Here is a 9,825-nt window from a genome sequence, read left to right on the forward strand (position 1 = left end):
TTACAAAGTTTGAATTTTGATCTTTTCCCTGGCTAGTAATGTGTGGTACAATAATCTGGTGATTCTAGGGCAGCAGCAGCGAGCCACAGTTCCCAGTCAGCCACATGGTCACAAGGGTAACCAACCATGCACTTACAACCATTCTATACCTATATACCCATTCTGTTTTTCACTTTCTGTAGGATATTCAATAACTTACATAAGAAATTCAATACTTTATTATAAAATAAGTTTGTGTTAGATGATGTTGCCCAACTGTGAACTAATATAAATGTTTTGAGCACATTTAAGGTAGGCAAGGTTAAGTTATAGCATTCAGTAGGTTAGATATATTAAATACATTTTGGCTTATGATACTGTCAAATTATGAGGGGTTTACTGGGATGTAATCCCTTAGTAAATCAAGGATGATCTATATTTAGAAATACTAAGAGTAGGTTCCTCCCATAATCATCCCCACATTCCTTTGTCTTCTCCTCTGTATCTTCATATTTTTTATCTTTTGGCTCATAATTCAGGTTGTTCTGTGATAGAGAAAAATTCCTTATATAGATGTCTGAAAATATCTGTTTGAGGCATCCAATCTGTAGAGATCTTTCTGAGCTGTTCTAGATGTTGGGGATACAGCAGTGAACAAACAAAACTCTATGAACTCATGGTGTATTCTAGAAAGCAGGACAATCACACAAATAAATACATGATATATTAGTGAGAACAAACACTGTGGGGAAGAACTAAGCAGGGAATGGGTGACAAGTGTGCTGCATACATGGGGATGGTTGCTATTTTACTTAGAATAGTCAGGGAAAGTCTCTAATAAAATAGCTTTTAAGCAGACACCCAAAGTATGTAATAAAGTGAGTTATATGGCTCTCTTGAGAAAGAACATTCCTAGAAAGGAAAGGGCAAAACGCTTAGGTGGGAGCATGCTTGGAAAACCAATATGTCTGGAGTAAAATGAAAGAGGGGAAGTGTCACAAAAGCCATGGCTGGAGTTGGTACAGGGCCATCATGTTGGTCTTTGGAAGACACAAGCAGCACATTTAGTTTTGTGCAGGAAGAAATGGGGAAATCATTCTAAGTTTTCACATGTAAGAGTGAAATAATCTATGTTTTAAAATGATCACTGTCTGTTGAGGGGTAAGGGGGGACCAATCAGGGTGTCTCGGTTTTTAAAGAACTTTATTTACACAATTTGTTTACAACTCCTAAATAAATTCACGGATGGTATAGTAATGATTATGGAATAAATGTTTGAATACCCCCCACACCAAGTTCATATGTTGAATCCTTAATGCCAGTGTGATGGCATTTGGAAGGTGAGGCCTTTGGGAGGTGATTAGGTCATAAGGATGGAGCCATCATGAAAAGCATTAGTGCCCTTATAAGAAGAGGTCAGAGAGGTAGCTAGCTCTCTTTCTGCCATGTGAGGATACAAGAAATCAGAACTATCTGCTACCCAGAAGTGAGCTCTCACCAGAATCCAATCATGCTGGCACCCTCATCTGAGACTTCCAGCTTCCAGAACTGTAAGAAATAAATGTTTGATGTTTAAATTACCCAGTCTATGGTAGTTTGTTATAGCAGTCCAAATGAAGACAGTAATCAATTCATAGTTCACATAATGCAACTGACATTGATGGTTGTCCCCTCAAATCTGTCCTTCTTCCTTAGTGTATCACTCTGCTAGAACCATACAAAGTATCACAGACTGAATGGCTCAAACAACAGAAATTTATTGTCTCACAATTCTAGAACCTAGAAGTCCAAAACCAAGGTATCAGCAGAATTGGTTCCTTTTGAAGACTCCTTTGGCTTAGAGAGTGTTTAGCACATATGTCTTCACAGTCTTCCATCTCCGTGTGTCTGTGTCCCAATTTTCTTTTCTTATAAGGACAAAAGTATATCAGATTAGAACCCACCCAAATGGCCTCATTTTAACTTAATCACCTACCTAAAGACCATATTTCCAAATGCAGTCACATTCTGAGATACTGGGGGCTAGAAATTTAATATATGAGTTTTGGGGCCATACAATTCAGCCCATAACTCTAAGTAATAGAGTTGTGGCTAGAATGTAGCTGCCAAGTCATGGACTACATTTTCCAGCCTCCTTTGCAGATAAGCATAGACACTTGGCTAAAATCTCACCAGTGAAATGTGGACAGAAGTGATGAGTTTCACTTCCATACTTCTAGCCAATCCATATAAAATTACAAGTATATTCCTCCATGTCTCTTTACTCTTCTGGCTAAAATGGCAATGAAGAGAGCAACCTTGGAAAATAAAGGGTTGAAGATGGTATAGCATACGTCAGCTTGGGTTCCTGATTATCCATATGAAAAGAGAAGGAACACTTAACCTGGATTATGACATGAGAGAGAATAAAATTCTATATTCATTGAGCCATTAACTTACTATTGAATACCTTGTTACTATAGCTCATTGTACCTTAAATAATATACATGCCACTCTGTCTACCTAGTATTATTAACCAAAGGGAAATTTTAACATTAATCTTTAATTTGAGTAGAGTTGTTAATATTAGAGCCAAGAAAACTTATGAAATACACATAACCCAGATTATGAACTTAAATTGTAATTTTTTCTTAATTATAGACATTTATGAATGCAACAAAGTTAATTCAACAAATTGGCGCCATGACTATGGACCAAATTCGACCCTAGACTCTGACTGTAAACAATCCAACAAGCAAAGTAGATGAATACCACACCGTCTTTGTCCTCAGGTTGCTCAAAATCCTTTGGGGAAGCTATGGGTAAAGAAATTCTCTGATATGTCACCTGCCCACAGAGGAGTGCGTAAGATCTGCTTGGCGGGGAGGTCTTGAAAACTTATAAATTCTAGATGGGCACTCGAGTTGGACCTAGAAGAAACTGCAAGGATTAAGGATTCAAAGTAGAAAGTACAAAAAATGTAGCTTATGAAAAATCCAGGAGAAAATAAAATATTTTAAGTAATTGTTGAATGAAAATAATTTCCATTAGTTCAAAATTGGTATAGAAAAACCTGTATGAGAGAACCATTGCCAATTTTCCAAAATCAGAGAAAATGCGCTTACATTTAATCAGGAAATTTGATTAGTCTTGAGGAAGACTTTCTGAACTGGCAGGTGATAAAATACTAGCTCTGGGGCGCCTGGGTGGCTCAGTTGGTTAAGCGACTGCCTTCGGCTCAGGTCATGATCCTGGAGTCCCGGGATCAAGTCCCGCATCAGGCTCCCTGCTCGGCGGGGGGTCTGCTTCCCCCTCTGCCCTCTTCCCTCTCGTGCTCTCTGTCTCTCATTCTCTCTCTCTCAAATAAATAAATAAAATCTTAAAAAAAAAAAAATACTAGCTCTGTTCCTAGAGAATGCTTAAGAGTATGGACAAATCCCTGGCCTGGGCTGAATAGTTTCCATCCGTCTTGAGGCAAGAATGTAGAACAGGCAACATCTTGAGGCTGTTTCTTTGCCCAACGAGGGTGAGGGGGGAAACAAGAGAACCTAAAGAATGTGAATTATATAATTTATTTTAATTCTCATGAAAACCTAATTATTCCATTTTACTGGAGAAGAAACAGTTCCCAGAAGTTGAGTCCAAGCTCAGATAACTAGTAAGTGAAAGAAGAGAATTCAGTTTGTCTGGGTCCCATGCCTACATTCTTTCCAGTAAGTCTCCTACCTTGCTTTCTATAACCACTCGATTGCTGTGGGAACTACCTGGATCCCCCCCTTGCTGCAGCTTGTTTTCCACGGCTCCATCATACATAGCTGCGTGTCTGCGCTTTGGGGCCCAGATACCTAGGTTTGAATCAAAGCCTCTTCTACTTAGAAACTGTAGAGTTTTTGCTCAAAGTCTTGCCCCCCCCCCCTTTTTTTTTGCAAAATAAGCAATATCTGCTGCATACAGTGACCTCATGTGCAATACCTAAAGCAACCACAACGCAGAGTAGGTACACAGTCTGTATCTCTTGGCCATTAACATAGAAATTTTTTTCTTCCGATAGCCACATTTAATTTTGCAAATACTGCCTCAGTATGTAGTGTTAATCCACACAATAAAAAGCAGGAGCTGAGACTCATTATGCAAGTAGCTGTAAATATTTTTAAGGATTATTTTAAAGTTTATTGGCCCCAAGTAAAATAGTATAGAACAGTAAACCACAGATGTGTGAGGTTAAGATACAGGAACACTTCAGCTTTTGCCATTTTAACTCTTGGAGTACCACAGCTACTTTTTATTTTGCAAAGCGTGTTGTTGCATGGGATCTCATGGAATTAATTCTTCCCATATTTACTGGCCTATAGACAATCAAAATCCCAAAATGGAGCAGGAGTTGATTCTGTTATTTACTATTTTGTTCGTTTTCATCGCTCTGTTTTTTATGTCCTTGTAACTCATCTTTTCCATTACCAATGAATAATTGTAGGCCTCAAATCTTTATTTTTTCTCTCCTTCCTCCTCTCCTTGCATCCGTGTGAATGTCCCACATCTGTGCATCTTGTGTCTGGGCACTGTTTCATGGCTTTCTCCCTTGTTTGTTAACTGTGTCTATCATCCCAGAGTGTGCATACCATTCTTGAGATGAAGCAACAGACTAGATGGATTATAAAATTTATATAACAATGACTGATAATCCTTAGCCTTCAATTCCAAAATCCGAGGTGTTTCTTGCTTACTCTGTTAGCCAGGGACCAATCTGTTGGCCTTTTGGCATTCTAGTAGTAATTTTAGATATTCAGGTGTTTCTCCTTATCCTAGGTGACCTTACAATAAATGGAGTGTTACCAATAAGTATGCCAAGACCATAGGTATGAAATAGGGTGACCCCAAATCCCCTCTAATCTCCAAATCTCCCCAGCCATCAATAAAGGAGATAATATTCCAGACTAAGAATTTTATGTTTCAACCTCCTCCATCACTATTGGCTATTTGTGTCCTTAAGTTTTTAAATCTATCATCTTTTAGCTACAGTCACAATAAAATTTAAACTCAGTAGTACTATTATAATAATCAACAACTCGTATAATTTTTAATTTCATTTGAGATTTAAAGACACAGTGATAAAACTTACTCATAGCAATTTGCTTTTAAAATTTAATATTTATAAGCCAGTAGTTCACTGCTGCATATATATTCAACTGAAACGTGTACACGTATTTACATATCAGTGTGAGAGTATTTGTAACAGTGCTATCTGTAGTAGCCCCAGAATGAAGATTATCCAAATTCCCATCAATAGTAGATCCCATAAATTCTGATCTGTTCACACAATGGAACACTATACAGCCATGAGGATAAACAAACTATAGCTACACACAACCCTATGGGAGCCAGATACAAGTTAGTGCATACTCTATGATTCCATTTAGACAATGTCCAGAAAGAGCTAAAACTAATCTCTGGCATTAGAATCCATGAGAGTGGATGAGGGGGCATGAGGGGGCATGGAGAGACTTCAGGGTGCCATGGTAGAAAGAATCCGGGATTCTTCTGGGGGCTGGCTAAATGAGTGTGTTCAGTTTGTGAAGCTTGTGAAGGGTCCTAATGCTATATCCGTATGATCTGTGCACTTTTAATGCATGTCTTGTACTTTGACAACATTTCAAAGATAGACAATGATATATAATAACGTAATCTTTATACATATATAAATATTCCTCTTAAGAAAACTGGCATTACTTTTTTTATGGTATGGAGGCCAGGCTTTTAACAGATGAAAAGGGAGAATGGAAATTTGAATAGATTGAACACACTAAGCAACAGTCACCAAATGTTGAGGGGAGCCCTCTTTAAATAAAAAAAAAAAATACAAAATTAAGCACAAATTGGGTATTTAGAACAAAAAAAATCACGAAGTGTGATAAAACATTTTTAACTGCCTGAAACACATTTATGAAACTTACTTTCCCACGTGTTATAACTGCAAATTCTTTCATTGCCTCTTTCTAGGATATGCTTTGTAATATTTTCTACAAGGAGACTACAAAGATTTTTCCCCCCCTAATGTGGTTGATTCAATACCTTTTTATTAAAAAAAAAAGAGAGAGAGAGATTTCACATACATTTACTGTTGTGTTGCTACAAACTTAGGTACTACAAACACAGAAATTCTGATACATTTTATTTCTTGCAATTCCCGTACAAAGGAGTGGTGCTTTTTATAATTTTATACCCCAACACCAGAGAACTTCCATTTGACTAGGAATTTTTAAGAAGTTAATCTTCTAGGGCGCCTGGGTGGCTCAGATGGTTAAGCGTCTGCCTTCGGCTCAGGTCATGATCCCAGGGTCCTGGGATCGAGTCCCACATCGGGCTCCCTGCTCCTTGGGAGCCTGCTTCTCCCTCTGCCTCTCTCTCTCTCTCTGTCTCTCATGAATAAATAAATAAAATCTTTAAAAAAAAAAAAAAAGAAGTTAATCTTCTACTTGAAATGTTACCAAACAACCAGGAAGAATTTCCCATAGACTAGTCTCTTCAGTCCTCACTGCCTACGTTCTCACAGACCCTGAGCACAGGACATGTTTAGAATGCAAACATCTTTGTGTTAAGGCGCTGAGTGAGTCTATGCAATAGGCAAGAGGGCTAGTCCTGGTTTCCCTGCCCCAGGACAGCTAGCAAGAACTTAAATACAGACAGAAGTGATAAATATATCCCACTAACTCCAAACTAAATATGCCCAAGTCAACTTCCTTCTAATTGGATCTCAGAAATGCCCAAGACCGCTCCAGTCCCCTCCACACAAGAAGTATGACAGAGACTAAGGTGGGGTGGGAAATAAGAGCAATCTCAACCACCTGCTGTTTAAATACTTTACTTCTGAAAATCTTGCAGAAGCAAATGACCATATGAACCCAAGTGCCATCTCCCTCTCTGGTGCCTTGGAAGACACTGCTGCAAGCTTCATTTGCTTCTGTGTAAACCCACCTCTGCTTCCTCCTTTGCCTCCCTGGCTGCATTTTGCTTTTCCTGGAAGTGAGCTCTTCGTCTCTAATTACTGTCAAAACACTGCACACACCTACAGTTGGCTCCTTTGTCGGCTGCGATTGTTTTCCCACAGTCAACAATCTGTGTGGCATTATTAAAGTTTCTCCTTCAGTGACTTTTTATAGAATTTCATCTGCCTGCTCCCCTGGGCAGCCCACTTTAGCTTACTGGACAGCAGCTGGTGAGGTGTCCGGCTTTTGTTACCAACCATTGTTAGAAGATGACCAGCTGAGCACGGCTAAGAGGCGGCCATTAAGCTTCGAGGCAGTCTGAACTGGCTGTGCTTCAAGGCCTTAATGGTTTGCTCTTGCCATTTGGTGCCGATTTGATGCTTGTGAATAGGGTGGAGCCCTATGGATACACAGGCAGCAGCTGTATTTTCAGCCTTCACTCCGATTACACAATTCCTTTTTTTTTTTTTTTTTAGCATGGGTTATTTATTTATTTATTTGACAGAGAGATAGAGAGCACAAGTAGGCAGAGAGGCAGGCAGAGGGAGAGGGAGAAGCAGACTCTCCACTGAGCAGGGAGCCCAATGTGGGGCTCAATCCTAGGACCCTGGGATCATGACCCGAGCCGAAGGCAGCCGCTTAACCGACTGAGCCACCCAGGTGCCCCCCGATTACACAATTCCTAATTCAACTCATCACTTGCCTGGACAGGTACTGCTGTTATTTATTCGTACTGACTCCTGACTCTATTTTACACCTTAAATAAGTACTCAGAGCTTCTATTCCCTTTCACCCCATAATGTAGATTTACTAATACGATAAACATTTGTGCTTGCCGTGGATTTTACAAGCACTTATTAGAGGAATAGTTGCATAGAGAAAATATTTACTTAAATGAATTTCTGCCATTTAGTGATATTCTATGCTGAGTATCTTCTTTCTCTTCAGCCTAAAAAAGTATTTCATTATTCTAAATTAATATAAAGCTTTTGCATGCAGCACTGAAATTCATTTAAACTATCAACACTGGATTAAATAAAATGAATTTCTTTTATGCTAGCGCTCAGAGAATCTTTAAATTATTGAATATGTCGACAGTGGCCATTGGAAGAAGTTTTTTAATTTCTAATTCTTCCTCTTGCTTAGTTGTACTAAACAAGCACTTGTGCTCTGTGTTGCACACATAATATTTCATTTAATTCTCACAACAAAACTTTAAGGAAGGCAATATTGTCTATGTATTAAGGAAACTGAGCTTTAGACAAGGTATAAACTTGCCCAAATTCCCATTGGAAATAACTGGGGAATCTGATATTCAAACATGGGTCTGCTGACACAAGGCTGGTGTTCACCCCACTTTTTATCTTGTAGAGTTAGTAGTTTGGTAAGCAAGAAGAAACCAGAAATAAAAGATCATTGTTTTTAACAATCCTCTCAAATCTAGATGAAGTAGATTTATATTCCTACCAAAAAATATTAATTTATCATCTCCTAATTGTAAAAACAATTTCATCCTCATCATATTAAACATGCCTTGAGTTACCGTTCAGTTGGGCTTGTACTTTTTAGTAAATTTATTTTATTTTGGCTATTCTAATACCTGTCATGCACTTTTAGTCAAAGTGTGGCCACATACCTGAACATGTTCTGAGATATTTGTTCAAATGAGGAGTTCTAGGCCTCATTGCAAACCTACAGAATCATACTTGCTTGTGCTAGGGTCAAGAAATCTGCATTTTTACACTAACAATTAGATTGCGATTCTAAAGAGCACTAAAAGTTTTTAGTGCTTGCAGTGGTTCATATTTCTTGACTAGTCACATATATGTTCCCTTAAGATATTGATATGGACTCTCAATGTAACTGCTTCTCTGAGAAAGAGTCCTCTGGTAGTCATTAGCCTTCTTCAAGAGTATCCTGATTCTTGGGCGCCTGGGTGGCTCAGTCGTTAAGTGTCTGCCTTAGGCTCAGGTCATGATCCTAGGGTCCTGGGATCGAGTCCCACATCGGGCTCCCTGCTCAGCGGGAAGCCTGCTTCTCCCTCTCCCACTCCCCCTGCTTGTGTTCCTGTTCTCGCTGTCTCTATCATATAAAATAAAATCTTAAAAAAAAAAAAAAAGAGTATCCTGATTCTTCTCTGTCAAGGCACAAGATGAGATTGCATTCCCCTGCACCCTTGAAATCAGGTGTAGCGTATGACTTCCACTGGCCAATAGAAATGAGTGGAAGTGATGTGTTCTCCCTTCCCTGGCTCAAGGAACTATCTACACTCCAGACAGTGGAGGCTTTATCAGTCTGCATTCCTGCATGAATATGAGATGAAGTAGAGCCCCAAACTGATCCCCAAAGGATCTGGCAAAATGGAAGACTAGCAGGTTATTAGTTCTTTTCCAATATCATTCTGCACTTACACCTTAGTTGTAAAAACACCAATTTTTTGTTAGTCACACTACTTTTCAGCTAAAAGATTAAATTTTCCAGTCTACTTTGTAGCTAGATATAGTTATTATGTTAAATACTGGCTATGAGATATGAGTGGCAATTATATTTCATTGCTAGCAAGTATCCTTAAAAGACAATGGTGCTCTCACCTTCTTTCCTTTTTCAAGCTTCCTGGAATGTAAATATAATGACTAAAGTTCCTGCAGCTCTCTTGAGCTATGAAGTGAGTTTTAAGATGCAAACCACATTAAACAGAGCAAAAAAGGGAGGGGGAGCCTGGGTCCATAACAATGTGAGGCTTCCATATTTCCCTGGAAAGCCTACCCCTGGATTTATTTTATATGACTGAGAAATAAACCTGTACAAATCACTATTTTCAGATCCTTATTTCCTACCCCAGAATCTTATTCTCTCTGGGACAAAGCATGATATCTACTTGTAG

Source organism: Leptonychotes weddellii, chromosome 5 (genome assembly GCF_054177405.1).
Source record: "Leptonychotes weddellii isolate Sample4059 chromosome 5, ASM5417740v2, whole genome shotgun sequence".
Lineage (NCBI taxonomy): Eukaryota > Metazoa > Chordata > Mammalia > Carnivora > Phocidae > Leptonychotes > Leptonychotes weddellii.